Source organism: Silene latifolia, chromosome 10 (genome assembly GCF_048544455.1).
Source record: "Silene latifolia isolate original U9 population chromosome 10, ASM4854445v1, whole genome shotgun sequence".
Classification (NCBI taxonomy): domain Eukaryota; kingdom Viridiplantae; phylum Streptophyta; class Magnoliopsida; order Caryophyllales; family Caryophyllaceae; genus Silene; species Silene latifolia.
The window spans coordinates 98,761,647-98,780,575 of NC_133535.1; the positions used below are offsets into that span (position 1 = coordinate 98,761,647).

General features: G+C 37.7%; 1 non-coding gene across 1 annotated transcript; it reads right to left on the reverse strand.

Annotated features, from left to right (window-relative positions):
- Positions 1 to 3,806: 3,806 nt before the first annotated feature.
- On the reverse strand, positions 3,807 to 3,913 carry LOC141610017 (small nucleolar RNA R71). Its single transcript, XR_012527913.1, has one exon. It is a non-coding gene; the product is annotated as a small nucleolar RNA R71 (small nucleolar RNA).
- Positions 3,914 to 18,929: the final 15,016 nt, after the last annotated feature.

Genomic DNA, 18,929 nt, shown 5'->3' on the forward strand with positions numbered 1-18,929 from the left:
ATCGTCTAAGAGTAGAAGGAGATCAAAAGCATAAAAAAGATGCCTAATTAACCTAGTAATCCTCGGTTAAATAGGCAAAGTCTAAGTGTTTATTGCGTAATTAACAAAACACGGACTAATTAAAGCCCACAGACGGAAATCTTCTCGATCGAGTGGGCAAAACCACTCGATCGACCAGTATCTCAGCAGGAACTCCTCGATCGAACAGCAGGGTTCTCGATCGAGGGTTTGATCAAAGGCAGATTACTCGATCGAGGAAGGAACCTCTCGATCGAGCTCAGGGAGCTTCAGGGACCATTCGATCGTCCTCCAAACAGCTCGATAGACCACTTGGATCTTCAATTCAGCTTGCGTCTTCACTCAAGTACCTCGTAGTGCGTGCAACGACACTTCTCAGTGCAACATCTCACTCTGGGATAATCCCGTCTCCTCTAGATGCATGCAAAAGGGCAGAAAAGAGCATGGTTTCGCTACTTTTGCGATCATTCCTACAAAAAGGACAAAATACACCAAAGTAGCCAATTCGGGGCAAAATACTATAAAAATAGCATAGAATATGCATGGAAATACGTGCTGAAATAGGCCAAAAAGACTATACATTAGGCACGTATCAATAAGCATCACAACCCCATACTTTCATGTATCGCAGATTCGGGACTTTTCCTTTCCATATCTCATATGGAGTTTTGTCAGTAGCTTTAGTGGGACTATTATTAAGTGATTGTACAGCAGATAAAATGGCAAAACCCCAGAATGACTTAGGTAATTCTGTTTGACTCATCATCGATCGAACCATATCTAATAAAGTTCGATTCCTCCTTTCAGCCACACCATTTAATTGTGGTGTGCCAGGAGGAGTTAACTGAGATACAATACCACAGTTTATAAGGTGATCTTTAAAGTCATTGCTTAAATATTCCCCACCACGATCTGATCGTAATGCTTTAATCTTCTTATTTAATTGGTTTTCTACTTCATTCTGAAACTCTTTGAACTTATCAAAAGCTTCACTTTTATACCTCATTAAGTAGATATACCCATATCTACTCATGTCATCGGTAAAAGTAATGAAATAGTCATAATTACCTCTAGCAGTGACTGTCATTGGGCCACTGATGTGACCATAATTAGCGCACATTTAGTCCCCTAATTGAGCCTATTTTGCATACTATTATAGCATTTCATGGCCATTTTATCCGTCAAAACCTTCCTATTTGCTTTTCTATCGCATTTCATATGTTTTGTAGAAAAGGAGATAATAAGGCGGAAATTCCCGTCTTTTCGTGCATATTTGGAAGCTTATTGATGATATTAGATGGACTAGTATGAAGAGGAGGCAAGAATGATGACCAATGATGTAGGAATAAAGAGTTTATAGAAGACTCATAAGGGTTAAAAGTAAGAATGACGAGAGGGAAGGCACTTCATGAAGAAAATGGCTCGGAACGCAAACCAAGAGTTGCTCCTTTGGCTCTGAAAATATGTTAGATGGAACGGCGTCGAAAAAACAAACGATCTAGGCTTTTGAATCACTCCAATAGGAGTCCGGATGAGAAAATGACGTCCGTTTTACAATCCGAGGTCAAACAAAGAAGCTGTTCAGGAATCCGCCCGTCTTCGCAGGAATCCGCCCGTCTTCCCCTAATCCGCCCGGATTGTACCCAATCCGCCCGTCTTCCCCTAATCCGCCCGGATTGTCCCCAATCCGCCCGTCTTCTGGCTGGGAAAAACAAGAAATTTCGCTGGAAGAGAATCCGCCCGGATTCCCTACAATCCGCTCGGATTGCCCCACTAGAATCCGTCCGGATTCCCATGAATCCGCTCGGATTCCTCAGCCCAGAGATCCGGCCGTCCCGACTCCCATCCGCACGGATTCCAGCACAGCACGTTTTCATTCTTCTAGCAACGATAAGAGAAGCCCTTCTCTCGGAGAATCCCGGAGTCTCCTTGCTCAACTTAAAAAGTGTAATTACTAGTTTAGCCCTTAGTTAACCCTAATGCATCCTCCCTAATTTCCACTATAAATACCCCATTTGTAAATAATCAAGGGGGATCCTCTTTATGTTGTTTTAGAGTAGAAAATCCTTCTTTAGATTAGATTAGGAGTAGATTAGAATAGATTGCTCTTTAATCTTTCCACAAATTACACATTAATCTTTCCTTAATTATTGTTCAAGTTTATTATTCAAGTTTATTATTGGGTAATTGAAGATTATTGGGTTATTATTGGGAGATTGATAACCTTCCATCAATCATCAAGTTTCTTCTATTATTCTTTGCTTTATTATTTGGATCATCTTAAGTTGGTATAATTCCTTTACTCTTTACTCTTTAATCTTTATTGTTCATTTCTTCATTCTATTATCATGTTTATACTTGTTGTGATGATTGACACCATTAATGACATGTTTTCCATGATAATGAGTGAGTAGTCTCTTAGCTAGGATTAGTGGGTAATTAAGGGAAACCAACATGGGATTGATTCATGCTTAATCTAATATGTTCACATGATTAAATTGCTTGCTTGTTGTGATGTCAACTTTATGCACATGTTATGTTTGATGAAATGCCAAGCCTATGAATCCTTGCATTTACAACCATCTCTTATCTACTCAACTTGACTTGTAAGATATAAACCAACTCGAGTCTTGTTAGACCATGCATAGAAGTTGATTAGGAGGAAAGTAAGTCGACTTGTAGGTGTTGTACAATCTAATCGATTCGGCTCCGGGACCCAACTCTTCCTAAGAACCGTAAGATATAACCCAACTCGGTTCCTCCACAACATTAATTGCTTGCAACCTTGTAAACATGTTTGTTTGATCAACACCATGAATCCCCTATGACCCCATGATATCCTAGCACTTTTAATCAATTGTTTACATCTTTCCTTTTATTGCTTGTTTTACCTTATTGTTTGCATTAGTCTAGACACAACTACAAACCCAAACAAATCGTGACACTAGCATAAATTGAGATAGATAGACTTAGAACCCAAAGCACACCGTCCCATGGATCGACCTCGACTTACCACTAACTAGTTGTATGTTGAGTATTATAAATGTGTTTGATTGAGAGCCCCAACGACACTCTCATCAAAATGGCGCCGTTGCCGGGGACGGTGTTTAATTGATTTTAGATTTCTTTTGTTATTTTTAGTTGTGTCTTTTTCATCTTGGGGAAGTAAAACTCCTCAAGGTTTGTTCTAATTGTTTTTGAGTTGTTTGATATTTTGCATGTCTAGAAGGTTACAAAGAGATTTGTTACCTTTTGACCGTGAAATCGAAAGAACCTTGACGAATAATAGGAGACTTGTTAGGAGGAATTTGGGAGGTGTTGGTGAAGTTGTTCAACCCACTAGTGAGTTTGTCAATCCTTTCGCAATAGAAGGAGAAGAGAACCCATTAAACAATACCACACAAAATCCACCTACAATGCCTAAATTTTCGTCTCACTCTATACCCACCGAGGAGGATCTACCAAACGGTACTCCTACCCCACAACATCTTACCGGAAACTTTATTGCCAAGTCCGCCTTCATCCAACTAGTTGAGAGGAGCCAATTCGGGGGCATGCCAAGTGAGGACCCTCATTCTCATATGGAAACATTTTGTGATTATTGTGAAGCTATCTCTCAAACGGGCGTGACTCAAGACCAAATAAGATGGGTCTTATTTCCTTTTTCGTTAATCGGCACCGCAAAGCAATGGTTGAAGGGCCTTGATAAGGCCACCCTTGGAATAGATTCTTGGAAGAAGTTAGCTCTAGCTTTCTACAAAAAATTCTACCCACCGGAAAAAACTAATATGCTAAGAGCTCAAATTACGGGTTTTAAGCAAAGGGATGAAGAATCTTTGTATGAAGCTTGGGAGCGGTTCAAAGGTATTTGTCGCTCATGTCCTCACCATGGACTTAGCGAATGGTTTTTAGTGCAACAATTTTGGAATGGTTTATATGAAGATTCAAGGAACATTCTCAATATGGGATCAAATGGAATGTTCACCGAAGTTGATGACAATCAAACATGGAACAAGATTGAGGAAATGGCGGTCCATAATTCGCAATATAGTAGGCCTCGCAAAGCTACTAGAGGAAAGTATGAAGTGGACACCGTTACTCAATTGGGTGCTCAACTTAGTGCTCACATTGACACTATCAACTTGAAGTTTGAGCAAGCTATGGCTAGACTTGAGGAAAGCTCAAAATCAACAAGGCATCATGTCAATGCCATGACGGCATCCTCATCAATCCCAAGCGGGATATGTGAGAATTGTGGAACCTTAGGTCATGATCAAGGAGAATGTAGGGGAACAACCGAGCAAGTTAATGCTTTCCAAGCTTACAAAAGTGGTACCCCTTATTCAAATTTTTACAATGAAAACACCAAGTTCCATCCAAATCTCTCATACAAAAGCCAAAATGTTCAAAACCCTCAACCAACATACACTCCACCACCCATGAGAAATCAAAACCAAAGACCCTTTTTCAATCAAAACCAAGGTTACCAAAATCAAAATCCATACAATCACCAAAATGACCAAAGTTTTGATGTCCAAAAAGCGGTCCTTCAAATGCAAAAAAATCAACAAGAATTTTTCACCCAAATGCAAAAAGATAGCCAAGCAAGGGATACCACCATCAACAACATTCTAGCTCACACCAAGATGTTGGAAACACAATTGACCCAACTAGCATCTTCAAACTCATCAAGACAAAAGGGGCAATTACCACCACAAAGTAATCCCCCTAGACATGAAACGGTTAGTGCCATTCACTTGAGAAGTGGTACAAGGTATGAAGCACCGAAGGAGCAGGTTGAGGATGAAGATGTGAGAGCTAGTGAGAATGAAGTTGTGGTGCAAAGTCCCAAAGAAGGGGAATCATCAAAAGGAGAAAGTTCAAAGAAAAATGAAGACAAAGCCAAAGAAAAGGAGCCCATTGTGATTAGACTTCCTTTTCCAAGTCGTCAAGCCAAGCCTAAATTTGATGATCAACTTGGAAAGTTCATGGAAATTGTGAAGAACTTAGAAGTCTCAATTCCTTTTACGGAATTAATCAATCACGTTCCGGCCTATGCGAAATACATGAAGGATATTCTCACAAAGAAGAAGTCAATCCGGAAACTTGAGACTATCGCCTTCACTAAGGTGAGTAGTGCCATACTTCAAGGGAGTTCACCTCCAAAGTTAAAGGATCCGGAAGCTTCTCAATACCGTGTACCATTGGCGACACAACGATCAACAAAGCCTTATGTGATCTAGGGGCTAGTGTGAGTGTCATGCCATACTCGGTGAGTAAAAGGTTGGGAATGGGAGAGCTTAAATGTACCAATATCACACTTCAAATGGCCGATAGATCGACGAAGACACCGCTAGGGATATGGGAAGATGTCCCCGTGCGAATTGGGAAGTTTTTCATCCCGGTGGACTTTGTCATTGTTGATATGGAGGAAGATTCCAACATTCCAATCATCTTAGGAAGACCTTTCCTACACACCATGGGTGCGGTGATTGATGTGAAACATGGAGAGCTCACTCTAGAAGTGGGAGATGAAAGCATAACTTTTAATCTTGACAAGACCATGAGAGCTCCTCGTTTGCATGAGCCATGTTTCATGATCGATCACTATAGCCGGAAGGATGAAAGGAAGAAATCGGAACTCCAATGGAGGAAGAAAGTTGAAGATGCTCCATTCAAAGAGCAAGTGAATTGTGACAAAGAGAGCTTGCAAAGCTCATCAAAATCAACCAAGGAAGAAGATGATGGCCTCATTGGCCAAAAGAAGAATTTGGGAGAGTTGTCTCCATCCAAGCAAGAGATTTTCAATGATCAACTCAATGAAGTTTGTGGTCTTTGGGACGACGAATTTGAAGGGATCTTTAATCCCTACATTGGGCACGCCATCGATCATGATCAACAACAAGGACCAAGATCTATTGAAAGCCTCTACCACAACAATGAACAAGCTTTTAATTACTTCTTCGAGGTGTTGAGCAACATCAACAACACCTTGAACATGCCTCCTTGACATCTCATCAAGAATGAGAGTTTGGTGGAGTCCTCCCTAAACCACCACTTGTAAATATTTCTAACTCCCTAACTTACATTTAATTTTTGCATTACATTTTTTGTCATTTTTGGATTTTATTTACCTTGATCAAAATAATTGTCATGAAAAGAGAGAAGTGAGGGAGGGACTAATGATTTTAATTGATGTGTAGTGATTTACCTTAGTGTGGGGATGGGAATTGCCTAGGCTATTCATGCCTTAGTAGTGCCCCCACAATGAAGAACACAAGAAAAGAAAGAAAGAAAGAAAGAATGTTAAGGAATGGGTTTGCGCAAGGATCCGTGTAATCAAAGAAGAATCCGAGCGGATTCTGGAGAATCCGTCCGTCTCGAGAGGATCCGAGCGTCCGGCTCGAAGAAGACGCCCGTCTCGGGCTGTGCAAAAATTGAAGAATTCCTGTCATGTTAAGGAATCCGAGCGGATTTCGGAAAAGACGCCCGTCTCCCAGATCCGTCCGTCTCTCGGTAAAATCCGCCCGTCTTGAAGTCAAGAAAAACAAGAAAAATCTCTGGATGAGAATCCGTCCGGATTTCCCAAGAGACGCCCGTCCCTCAATAAAAATCCGAACGGATTTCCTCAGGAGACGCCCGTCTTTAGGCGGGATTTTTAAAATTTGAAGCTCGAAAATCCGAGCGGATTGCGCCTAATCCGCACGGATCGTGCCTGCATCTTCGAGATTTTCGTTTCTTTAAATACCCCCCCCACCTTCATTCATTCATTCATTCATTCTTAAACACTACCCATAACTCCAAAACCCTCATCCTCTCCATCTCAAACACAAAAACCCTCAACAAAATCACCAAAACAAAATCAAACCATCCTTCAAACATCAAATTAATCACTCCATCTTCAAGAAAAATCAAAACCAAGCACAAAATCTTCACCCTTTGAATTGATTTTTGTTCTCATAAAGGCAAAGCCTTTCACTTTCAAAATCAATTTGGGCATTCTACAAATTGAAGATTTTTGATTCTCTACTTGGTTTGTTCATCAAATGGCAAGAACAAAGGGAGCAACAAAGGCAACAAAGGCACCAAAAGCAAAAGCTCTCTCTCAAAGGCAAAAAGCTCTACAAACAAAGAAAGCTTTGGCAATGGTGGTGTCAACACCAAGCTTGGTAGTGGAACAACCTCAGCAAATTTCTATGGAAGCATCACCTTCTACTCCGGTAATTAATCAACTCTTGCATTATCCGGAGGTAACTTTCATTTCCGATGACCATAGAAATTCATTTGTCAAGTTTGCTATGAAACAAATTCAATCCACCAAGTTCATATGTGAAAAAACCTTAGAGAAGCTAGGTGTCCTTGAACAAACAAGAGTCTTTTTCAATGCCATGGGTTTGAAGAAATTGTTTGAAATGAAAGAAGTAACATACCCCTCCCTTGTCTTGGAATTCTTAAGTTCCTTGAAAGTGACAAAAGTTGAGAATAGGGAAAATATTGAGTTTCGTCTAGCTAACATTAGTAGACGCATTTCCTTTCCGGAATTGGGTGCAATTTTGGGTCTTAGCGATGAACCTAATTTCTATAAGCAATATGGTAAGTACGATCCCGCGCCTCTTTGGGAGGCAATCTCCGGGAAGAAATATGAAGATTTTCATGCTTGTCGTGCTCTCTTGGTCCATCATCCGGGCATAAGAGTATGGCACAAAGTTGTGGGAAATACCATAATTGCTAGAAGAGACACCAATCATTTCACGGGACTCGATTTTATTCTCCTTGAATCAACCTTGAATATTGGAAGAATTCACACCAAGCCTTACAATTGTTTGAGGCTATTGGTTGATAGATGGCTTCATGTAGATAGTGGGAAGAAGGGTCAAACCGTAATTGTTAATGGCGGCCTTGTCACGGTCCTAGCCAAGCACTTTGATCCTAATTTCAATAAGGATAGCAAGTACAAGGCTAAGGATGGTGGCCATCTCATTGATATGTCCACATTGATTAACAAGTTTAAGTGGGTTGTTCACAATTCCCTTGATACCAAGTATGGGTGGCTTACTAGTGAGGCTCGTTCATTCACTTTACCCGCAAAGATTTGCCGTCTTAGTGTCCACCGGACCAACTATTTACTTTCCCTAACCAAAGAAGCCGAGTACATCATTCAACAACAAAAGGGTGACCATGAGGCCCCCTCCTCTTCCATTATCATACCACCTTACCCCTTTGACTATGAAGAGTTTACGCCGGAAGGAATTGAAATTGGGAAAGACTATGTAACTCTTCTTATGAGAGCCATGCACAAGCAAGCTTATGAAGACCGGAAGAATGCATATCTAGCTCAATATCCTCCCCTCCTACATTTAGCTAGGCAAGGACTCCTTGATCCATCTTGTCCTTTGCCTAGTTGGGCGGATAGAGAAGCTTTGTTCCCGGGTGCATCAAGGGATGTGGTGGAAGATAATGAGGTTGTTGGAAATGATGAGGAGATTGATGATAATCTTGAAGAAGAAGCAAGTGGAGATGAAGAAAGGGATGGTGAAGATGAGGAAGATGATGATGAGGAAAGCAATGAAGAAAGTGCCAAGGAAAGTGGCAATATGACCATTTCTCATGAGGGAAGTGGTGATGATGATAGCATGATGGAAGACTAGCCTTGGAGATTCCTACTCTCCCACGGTTTGTCTATATCTCTTTGTATTTTATTTTCATTTTGATCATTGTTGGTTTAGTCCTAGCAACATCAAAGGACTCACACCTCGGTTCCTTTGAGGTGTTCTTTATTGTTCCCACTTTTGTAAAATCCAAAATGACAATCTAGTCTCATGCATAGCATAGCATGTGCATGAACTCCCCCATGCTTTGACATTAGCAATAGTGTCTTGCTTGGTTTGGGGAAGTTGATGCATACGCAACGGGAGGTAATTTAAATTATCCTCTCCGTCATAACAAAACAACATGCATCATGTAGAATAGCTTAGTGTAGAATTGCATTTAGCATAGAAATCATGCATCACTTTTGCATAATTTCCATCATTTTGGCCATTGAGGACAATGCCCATATTAGTGTGGGGATGGGAATTCTAACACTTAACTTCTATTCAAAAACCCATAAAAATTGAAAAATTTCAAAAATCATAAAAATTTGAAAATTGAAAAATCCAAAAACATGTTCATTTCCTTTGTAGTGTAGTCATGTATATATTGTTGTATATATTTTGTTTGTTTCATCCTTATTCACATTGATTGACTACGCCACATCCGAGACATGAGGATATTGAAGACCGCATGGTATGATCTTTCCAATCTCCTTTTCCTCTTTATGTTAATGACTATGTGGCTTTATTTTGATTGATGCGGTAAAAACAATGTGAACTTAGGACTTACACTTAGTTTATATGTCATACTAGTTGGTAGAAACATTTGCATTAGGATGTTTATATGGTAGTTGCATCATGGCATGTAGTTGCATGTTAGAAAAATTTTGTGAAACCATCTATTTGGGAAGCTTGACAAGTGTATATAGGCCCTAGTAGATGCTTTTTGTTCTTAAGACTTTGCTTGTTAGAATACTTGTAAAACACCCTAGGATGTGTCATGCTAGTATCCTTTGACCCATGGATTAAGGCCTAGTCAAGAGTACCTTGTGGTGTGATAACTCCTTGGCTACCGTTTATTCCAAGGTGACCCTTGAAACCATGCATCCATCCATTCATCCATGTTCTACCACACATTTTGTCATCAAAGGGAATGGGCACAAAAAGAAATCAATTTGAGTTCAATGAAATGAAAAGTGAAAGAAAGTTTGCAAAAATGCATCAAAAGAAAAGAGGAGCAAAAATAGACTCCTAAGCTTCAAATACAAGGCACCCTCGTTACTAATTGGGGTGACTTTGAAAATGTTCAAAAAGAAATGCAAAAAGTTGTCATGTATTGAAATGCCAAAAATCAAAAAGAAATGGCAAGAAAGTGTTCTCAAATGTCAAATGCCACAAGAAATTGGGGGAAAAAAACAACAATGAAAGCAAACTCCCAAAATAAAACTCGAATACTATCGATCCCTTTTCCATCTTATCCATTTTTGTGCATGGTAGAGAGGGGACGACCCTTCTTCTTGTCTAGGCAAGAGGGGGAATTCCGCGATCCTCCAGTGTTTCTAACACCATAGGGAGTCTATTCTTGACAAAAGCATTTAACGATTAAGGACAAAGGTACCCTAGCTTGACACAATTTGGAGGTGATTTATTGGTATCCTTCTAGGCTTAGTAGTTTGAAGAAATTGCATCTATGAAGGAGTGTGTACCCTTGAATTGCTTCTCTTGTAGATAATTTCCGCCACTTAGATGAGGAAAGTGGCTATTCTTTTGTAGATGCATCCATTGCTTGATTTTGTGTGCTTAATGATTGGATGTGTCGCCATTTTGGCAAGACCCACCTTGCCTTGCAAGAAGGCATCTTACCTCATGGTTGTCTTGTTGTGAGTTGAAGGGGCGGAGTGAGACCCGCTAATTGTCTCATATCGGCTATGTTATTAGGATAGTTTAAATAAAGGTCTAGTTTTAGTCACCTCTTTACTCGGGACGAGTAAAGGTTCGGTTTGGGGATATTTGATGTGACCATAATTAGCGCACATTTAGTCCCCTAATTGAGCCTATTTTGCATACTATTATAGCATTTCATGGCCATTTTATCCGTCAAAACCTTCCTATTTGCTTTTCTATCGCATTTCATATGTTTTGTAGAAAAGGAGATAATAAGGCGGAAATTCCCGTCTTTTCGTGCATATTTGGAAGCTTATTGATGATATTAGATGGACTAGTATGAAGAGGAGGCAAGAATGATGACCAATGATGTAGGAATAAAGAGTTTATAGAAGACTCATAAGGGTTAAAAGTAAGAATGACGAGAGGGAAGGCACTTCATGAAGAAAATGGCTCGGAACGCAAACCAAGAGTTGCTCCTTTGGCTCTGAAAATATGTTAGATGGAACGGCGTCGAAAAAACAAACGATCTAGGCTTTTGAATCACTCCAATAGGAGTCCGGATGAGAAAATGACGTCCGTTTTACAATCCGAGGTCAAACAAAGAAGCTGTTCAGGAATCCGCCCGTCTTCGCAGGAATCCGCCCGTCTTCCCCTAATCCGCCCGGATTGTACCCAATCCGCCCGTCTTCCCCTAATCCGCCCGGATTGTCCCCAATCCGCCCGTCTTCTGGCTGGGAAAAACAAGAAATTTCGCTGGAAGAGAATCCGCCCGGATTCCCTACAATCCGCTCGGATTGCCCCACTAGAATCCGTCCGGATTCCCATGAATCCGCTCGGATTCCTCAGCCCAGATCCGGCCGTCCCGACTCCCATCCGCACGGATTCCAGCACAGCACGTTTTCATTCTTCTAGCAACGATAAGAGAAGCCCTTCTCTCGGAGAATCCCGGAGTCTCCTTGCTCAACTTAAAAAGTGTAATTACTAGTTTAGCCCTTAGTTAACCCTAATGCATCCTCCCTAATTTCCACTATAAATACCCCATTTGTAAATAATCAAGGGGGATCCTCTTTATGTTGTTTTAGAGTAGAAAATCCTTCTTTAGATTAGATTAGGAGTAGATTAGAATAGATTGCTCTTTAATCTTTCCACAAATTACACATTAATCTTTCCTTAATTATTGTTCAAGTTTATTATTCAAGTTTATTATTGGGTAATTGAAGATTATTGGGTTATTATTGGGAGATTGATAACCTTCCATCAATCATCAAGTTTCTTCTATTATTCTTTGCTTTATTATTTGGATCATCTTAAGTTGGTATAATTCCTTTACTCTTTACTCTTTAATCTTTATTGTTCATTTCTTCATTCTATTATCATGTTTATACTTGTTGTGATGATTGACACCATTAATGACATGTTTTCCATGATAATGAGTGAGTAGTCTCTTAGCTAGGATTAGTGGGTAATTAAGGGAAACCAACATGGGATTGATTCATGCTTAATCTAATATGTTCACATGATTAAATTGCTTGCTTGTTGTGATGTCAACTTTATGCACATGTTATGTTTGATGAAATGCCAAGCCTATGAATCCTTGCATTTACAACCATCTCTTATCTACTCAACTTGACTTGTAAGATATAAACCAACTCGAGTCTTGTTAGACCATGCATAGAAGTTGATTAGGAGGAAAGTAAGTCGACTTGTAGGTGTTGTACAATCTAATCGATTCGGCTCCGGGACCCAACTCTTCCTAAGAACCGTAAGATATAACCCAACTCGGTTCCTCCACAACATTAATTGCTTGCAACCTTGTAAACATGTTTGTTTGATCAACACCATGAATCCCCTATGACCCCATGATATCCTAGCACTTTTAATCAATTGTTTACATCTTTCCTTTTATTGCTTGTTTTACCTTATTGTTTGCATTAGTCTAGACACAACTACAAACCCAAACAAATCGTGACACTAGCATAAATTGAGATAGATAGACTTAGAACCCAAAGCACACCGTCCCATGGATCGACCTCGACTTACCACTAACTAGTTGTATGTTGAGTATTATAAATGTGTTTGATTGAGAGCCCCAACGACACTCTCATCAGCCACACACATCGGTGTGTATTAAACCCAATAACTCACTAGCTCGAGATCCTTTTCCTAGAAAAGGTGAACGAGTCATCTTGCCAAGAAGACAAGATTCGCATGTACCAAATGATTCGAAATCAAAAGGTTTAATTACACCAGTTGACACTAGTCTTTTAATGCGCTTCTCGTTGATGTGTCCTAATCGACAATGCCATAAATAAGATAGATCAGGATCACCTGTTTTGAGTCTTTTATTATCTAAATGATAAACATCGTTGCAAGTATCTAGAATATAAATTCCATTGATCGAAATAGCTTGGCTATATACAATCCCATTAAGGGAAAAAGTACAACACTTGTCTTTAATTACAAAAGAAAACCCTTCTGTGTCTAACACAGATACGGATATTATATTTCTAGATAGCGTTGGTACAAAATAACAATTATTTAGATGTAACTCCAAACCCGAAGCTAAACAAAGTACATAAGTTCCTACTGAGACGGCAGCTACTTTAGACCCGTTTCCCATTCGGAGATCGACATCACCTTTGTTTAGCTTTCTTATGCTTTTTAGGCCCTGCAAATGATTGCACAAGTGAGAACCACAACCAGTATCTAATACCCAAGTTGTATTTGAAGCATAATTTATGTCTATCATAAAAGATTCAGTTGAGAAATTACATGTCGGCTTCACAATGCCAGCTTTTATGTCATCCAGGTACTTTGTGCAATTACGTCTCCAATGTCCCTTGTTATTACAATAATTACAAGTATCTTTAAGAGGATTACCCTTTATGGATTTTGGCTTGGTAGAGCAATTCGCAATTGCTTTACCTTTGCCCTCCACCTGAAAGGGCTTCTTACCTGCGTTCCTCTTAAACTGCTTCTTCCCCTTCACGTTAATCGCAAGCACATCTTTCCTTGTACTCCCACTCAATCCCATGTCCTTCTCTGCTTGCACAAGCAGAGAATGGAGCTCATGTAAACTCTTTTTCATGTTCGTCATATTGTAATTTACCCTAAATTGGGTAAATCCTTGACGTGTGAGAGAGAGTGGAGCACTCGGTCCACAACAAGTTCGTCGGGATCTTGCATCCCAACCCCTCTAAAGTTTCCACGTACTCAATCATTTTAAGTACGTGTGAACTTACAGGTTGACCATCTTTGAGGTTAGCCTCAAAGAAACGAATCACGGTGTCATCTTGAATTATTCTCGGGGCTTGAGAAAACATAGTTGAAAGCCTCGAGAATACTTCATGTGCATCACGAAACTTGACACATTGCCTTTGTAAAGCAGGATCCATTGAAAAAATCAAAACATTTTTTATTGCAGCGGAATCCTTTTGATAATTTGAAAAAGCCTCCCTTACATCGGCAGTGGCCCTAGTACTAGGCGAAGGGGGAGAGGGATCGACAAGGTAGCGTAATTTGCCATCACCTGCGGCAGCTAATCGAAGTTGTTCTTCCCAATCTTTAAAATTATTACCGTCGGCTTTTAAAACATATTTGTCCATAAAAGAACGTAGCCATGAATCTCTAGCTATTGTGGCGGTTTCACTAGTAGAAGTCATCGTGATTACTACAAAGGAAATAAAGGAAAGATTAACATTTATCGTCTAGAAATATTTAACTTGTGAAACTATTTAACAAGTTCCCATTTATATAATGATCTCCCACTGAATTATATAAATGATTCCAAGATCCAATTTTATATAAACACGGGCACGGTGGACCGATTCAACCCATATTTATATAAATTTGGTGAGTCAACAACTTTGACTGATTCTACTACTAGAACTCTTGGTTGACGGATTTTCTTAAAATCTATCTTTTAGCCCCAGAATAAATATGGGCACGGTGGACCGATTCAACCAATATTTATCCCGTTGAGTCCAACCAATTTTCACGCGTAATAACTTTTATTACCCTACTTACCCAACGTAAAAAGAGTGTACCTCGGTGATCCGAACCTACCTCTAATGAAGAAGGGATTCATAGGTGCTATTATTTGGTAAGGCTTAATCTCAATTTTAAACAAATGTGAGAGATCTTATCAAATTAATTGTCTATCACTTTTAAGTGAACTAAATTGGTGAATGCTAGACAATTAAATCGATAACAACAAAAAAATAAAACATGTAGTGACGATTTGGCATGAATGCATAAAAGAATTAAAGCAAACAAGTCCTAATATGGCCACCTAGTTAATCTAATTAACTAGAATTATTACACTTCGGAAACCAACTCCTTGGTCCCTTGAGTCTTCATAAATTGGCCTCCTTCTTTAGGATTTCGGAACGCCTTTCCGAAAACACCGTCTTCATGAAAACTCCGTCTTTAGAAGCTTCATCTAATTACTAATAATTAAATTACATAACAATACCCTATTATACAATTTGTAATAAAATTAAAATAAAACTATTAATTAATTACAAATTAGGCGATGCGAAATCGCAATAAATTACAAAACAAGTCGATATTCCCTTACATTTCGGGAAATACCAACTTCTACCTATGGCCATATTAGGAAAAATTACATAATTATAATTCTAAAAACCATTCATATAAATGAATAATAAAATGCATTATGTAAATATGACATGCCAAATCGTCTTACCTACCAACAATGATCATTTGAGCTTGCTTTGACGGAATTTTTTACCAATAAAAATTCATAATCAATTCTTAAAACAATTTTAAGACTTACTCATCATACTAATCTGGTCTAATATCAAAATAATCATTCTCAACAATTATCTTGAATTTATATGGGAATTAAAACACAATTGTGACCAAAAATGATATAATAATTCACAATTATCATATAAAATTCCATTTAATATAAAATTTTATGGAAAATAAATTTCAAAACTATGAACATTCTGGTCTTACACCATAAATGCCATGCAAGTGAAAATTTATGATTTTAAGATTTATTTAAAACGATTTCACAATTTAATCGGTAAAGCGACAATTTTTACGATTTAATTCCAAATCAAACCATAAAAAAATGAAATGACTTAAAATAAAATTTTATACATTTTAAAACATTTTCCAGGAGCTAAAAATTCAGAAATTTCGAGCCCTAAAAATAAATCAATATTTATTTACAAAATAACCATTATTTACCCATTTTTATCAAATAAAAATTAATAAACAACCTAAATTAATCACATTAATTTATAGTATCTACTTATCTCATAAATAGAACATGCATGTGGTTATTTCTAAATAAACATGCATAAAATTAACATGCAACACAATTTAATTAACTCTTAATTAATTTTAATGCATTTTTACTCAATTTTATGCCAATTTAAGTTATAAAAAGTGGAAAAATTTAACAAAAATCAAATTTTCGTCCCATATCATCCTAAGACCAGATTATATACATGCAAGACTATATTATGTGATAAAACGAATTTTAGTAACATAATATCAATTTTATTAATTTATCTCATAAATTACTAAAATCGTCTTAAGACAACATGCATGTATTTAACAATGCTCTGATACCACTTGTTAGTTATTTAGACCATATTAGTACTCATCTTATGATATTAAAATTACAAATTAATTAACAATGGTCTAAATCTACATGCATGCAAAAGAAATGTATAAAAGATGGTATTAAACCATCTTAAGACAAAAGTTCCTTACATTGCTATAAGGCAAAATGGGCACAACTCAAGGACTCCTTCCTTGATGTTGTTCTTGAGCTAATCCAACAAGGATGATCCTCCAACAACACCAATTACCAAAATAGGTAATCTCCTAAGGTGGCACCCAAGAATCAACCCAAAAACTACTAAATTACTAACTAGGTAAAATTAGTAGTAATCCTTGTTTGTAATATATTTGATGTACTAATAAATATTATTACTATGATAATATTATTAGTTGATAATTATATGTGTTTATATAAAATGATGAAGAAAAATAAGAAGGAAAAATTGGTCTAAGGTAGTATGAAGAAATCGGCCAAATGAAACAACAAAGACCAAAGTTTTCCTTCAAATTTTTCAACCTTTGAGCTAGTGGAATAACATGGGTATTTATAGCAAAAATGGGAGACAAATATGAGTGGCAAAATGCCACATAATGGACACTTGTTATGTCCTCATCAAAATCGGTCCAAGTGGACTATTTATGGTCCATTTTGGTTTTCGACATTTGCCCCACAAATGCTTATAAGTCTTATATTTAATTATCTTACATAATTAAATATTAATTTAATTATTTAACCCTTAAATAATATAAATTAACTACCAATAACTACTTAACCATTAAGTAATCATAAGACTATTTTATCAACATACAATGTGTCAATATTAACCCATTTAGCTAATTTTACAACCTCTTGTAAAATATAAATAGCTAATAAATTCCACCTCAAACAATATACACATATCGTATAAAATTAATTAATTAACAATTAATTAATAAATTCTAATCATTTATTATTTAAATATCACATAATTAAATAATAAATCTCCTTGTCCCGAGTTCGTAACCCGTCATCAAATAATACATTTATGTGACTAACTAAGAGTCAAATAATACAAGGAATTAATTATCTTGTATCTCATACAAACAATTAATTTATTCTATTTGGGCGTCATCCTATAGGTGTGACCTAAAGGGATCAGCTGATCACCGCCGTCACACGACAGTAATGTCAAACTCTAGTCAGCCAATCATTACCGATTAACGATGACCAGCTGACAAATAAATAAATAAATCCCTGATATTCCTTTTACGAGATTTATTATGTAAACGCACTTATTGTGGAGGACACTACTCCAACATGATGGAAGGTTGTCAATCCTCCAAATAAACCCAAATAATCGTCTAATTACCCAAAATAAATGAAGAACAATAGAGAAATTAAGGAAAGATTAATTATTGAGATTTGTATTAAGACTAGATTAAAAGTTGATTATAAGATTAAGGAATGATTAGAACTTTTTTTTAAAAAAGTATTTAGAGAGCATGCTAATCTAAGTAGTACAATGGGGTATTTATACTAAAGATTAGGTACATAGATTAGGGTTATAATTAGATGCGATCAATTTAGCTTTATTTCGCCATGTAAATGCAAGGTTAGCACTCCTTTCCTACCAAGGGGACAAAACCTCAAAGAATATGCAAAATGGGAAACTAAAGATAGTAAATGACCCAATTATGCACTATGAAGCATAGGAACGAGGTCAATTAGGGGACTAAATGTGCTCAAATATGAGTCACATCAAACATTCCAAAACAGAACCTTTGCTCGTCCCGAGTAAAGAGGTGACAAAAACTAGGACATTTATTTAAACTAACCTACTAATATAGCCGATGTGAGACAATTAACGGGTCTCACTCCTCCCCTTTAACTCACAACAAGACAACCATGTGGTAGGATGCCTTCTTGCAAGGCAAGGTGGGGCTTGCCAATGTGGCGACACATCCATGCATTAAAGCACACAAAACAAGTAATGGATGCATCTATAAAAATGAATAGCCACTTTCCTCATCGAAGTGGCGGAAATTATCTAAAAGGGAAGCAATCTAAGGGTACACACTCCATTATAGATACAGTTTCTTCAACCTACTAAGCCTAGGAGGATACCAATAAATCACCTCCAAGTTGTGTCAAGCTAGGGTACCTTTGTCCTCAATCATTAAATGCTTTCGTCAAGAGTAGACTTCCTATGGTGTGAGAAACACTGGAGAATTGCGGAATTCCCCTTCTTGCCTCGGCAAGAAGAAGGGTCGTCCCCTCTCTACCATGCGCATAAGTGGATTTGATGGATAAAGGGATCATTTGTATTTGAGTTTCATATGGGAGTTTGCTTTTGTTGTTGTTTTTACCACCAATTTCTTGTGGCATTTGACATTTTGAGAACATTTCTTTGCCATTTCTTTTGATGTTTGACATTTCAATACTTGACAATTTCAACTTTTTCTTGCATTTTCTTTTGAACATTTTCAAAGTCACCCCATTTGTAGTGAGGGTTCTTATATTTGAAGCATAGGAGTTTTCATTTTTGTTACTCCTCTTTTCTTTTGATGCAATTGCAAACTTTTTCTTTTCTTTTCATTTCTTGAACTCAAATTTGACCAATTTTTGTGCCCATTCCCTTTTGATGACAAAATGTGGTAGAATATGGAAGATGGTTGCATGTCTTCAAGGGTCACCTTGGAATAAACGGTAGCCAAGGAGTTATCACACCACAATTTACTCTTGACTAGGCCTTAATCCATGGGTCAAAGGATACTAGCATGGCACATCCTTGGGTGTTTTACAAGTATTCTAACAAGCAAAGTCTTGAGAAGAAAAAGTATCTACAAGGGCCT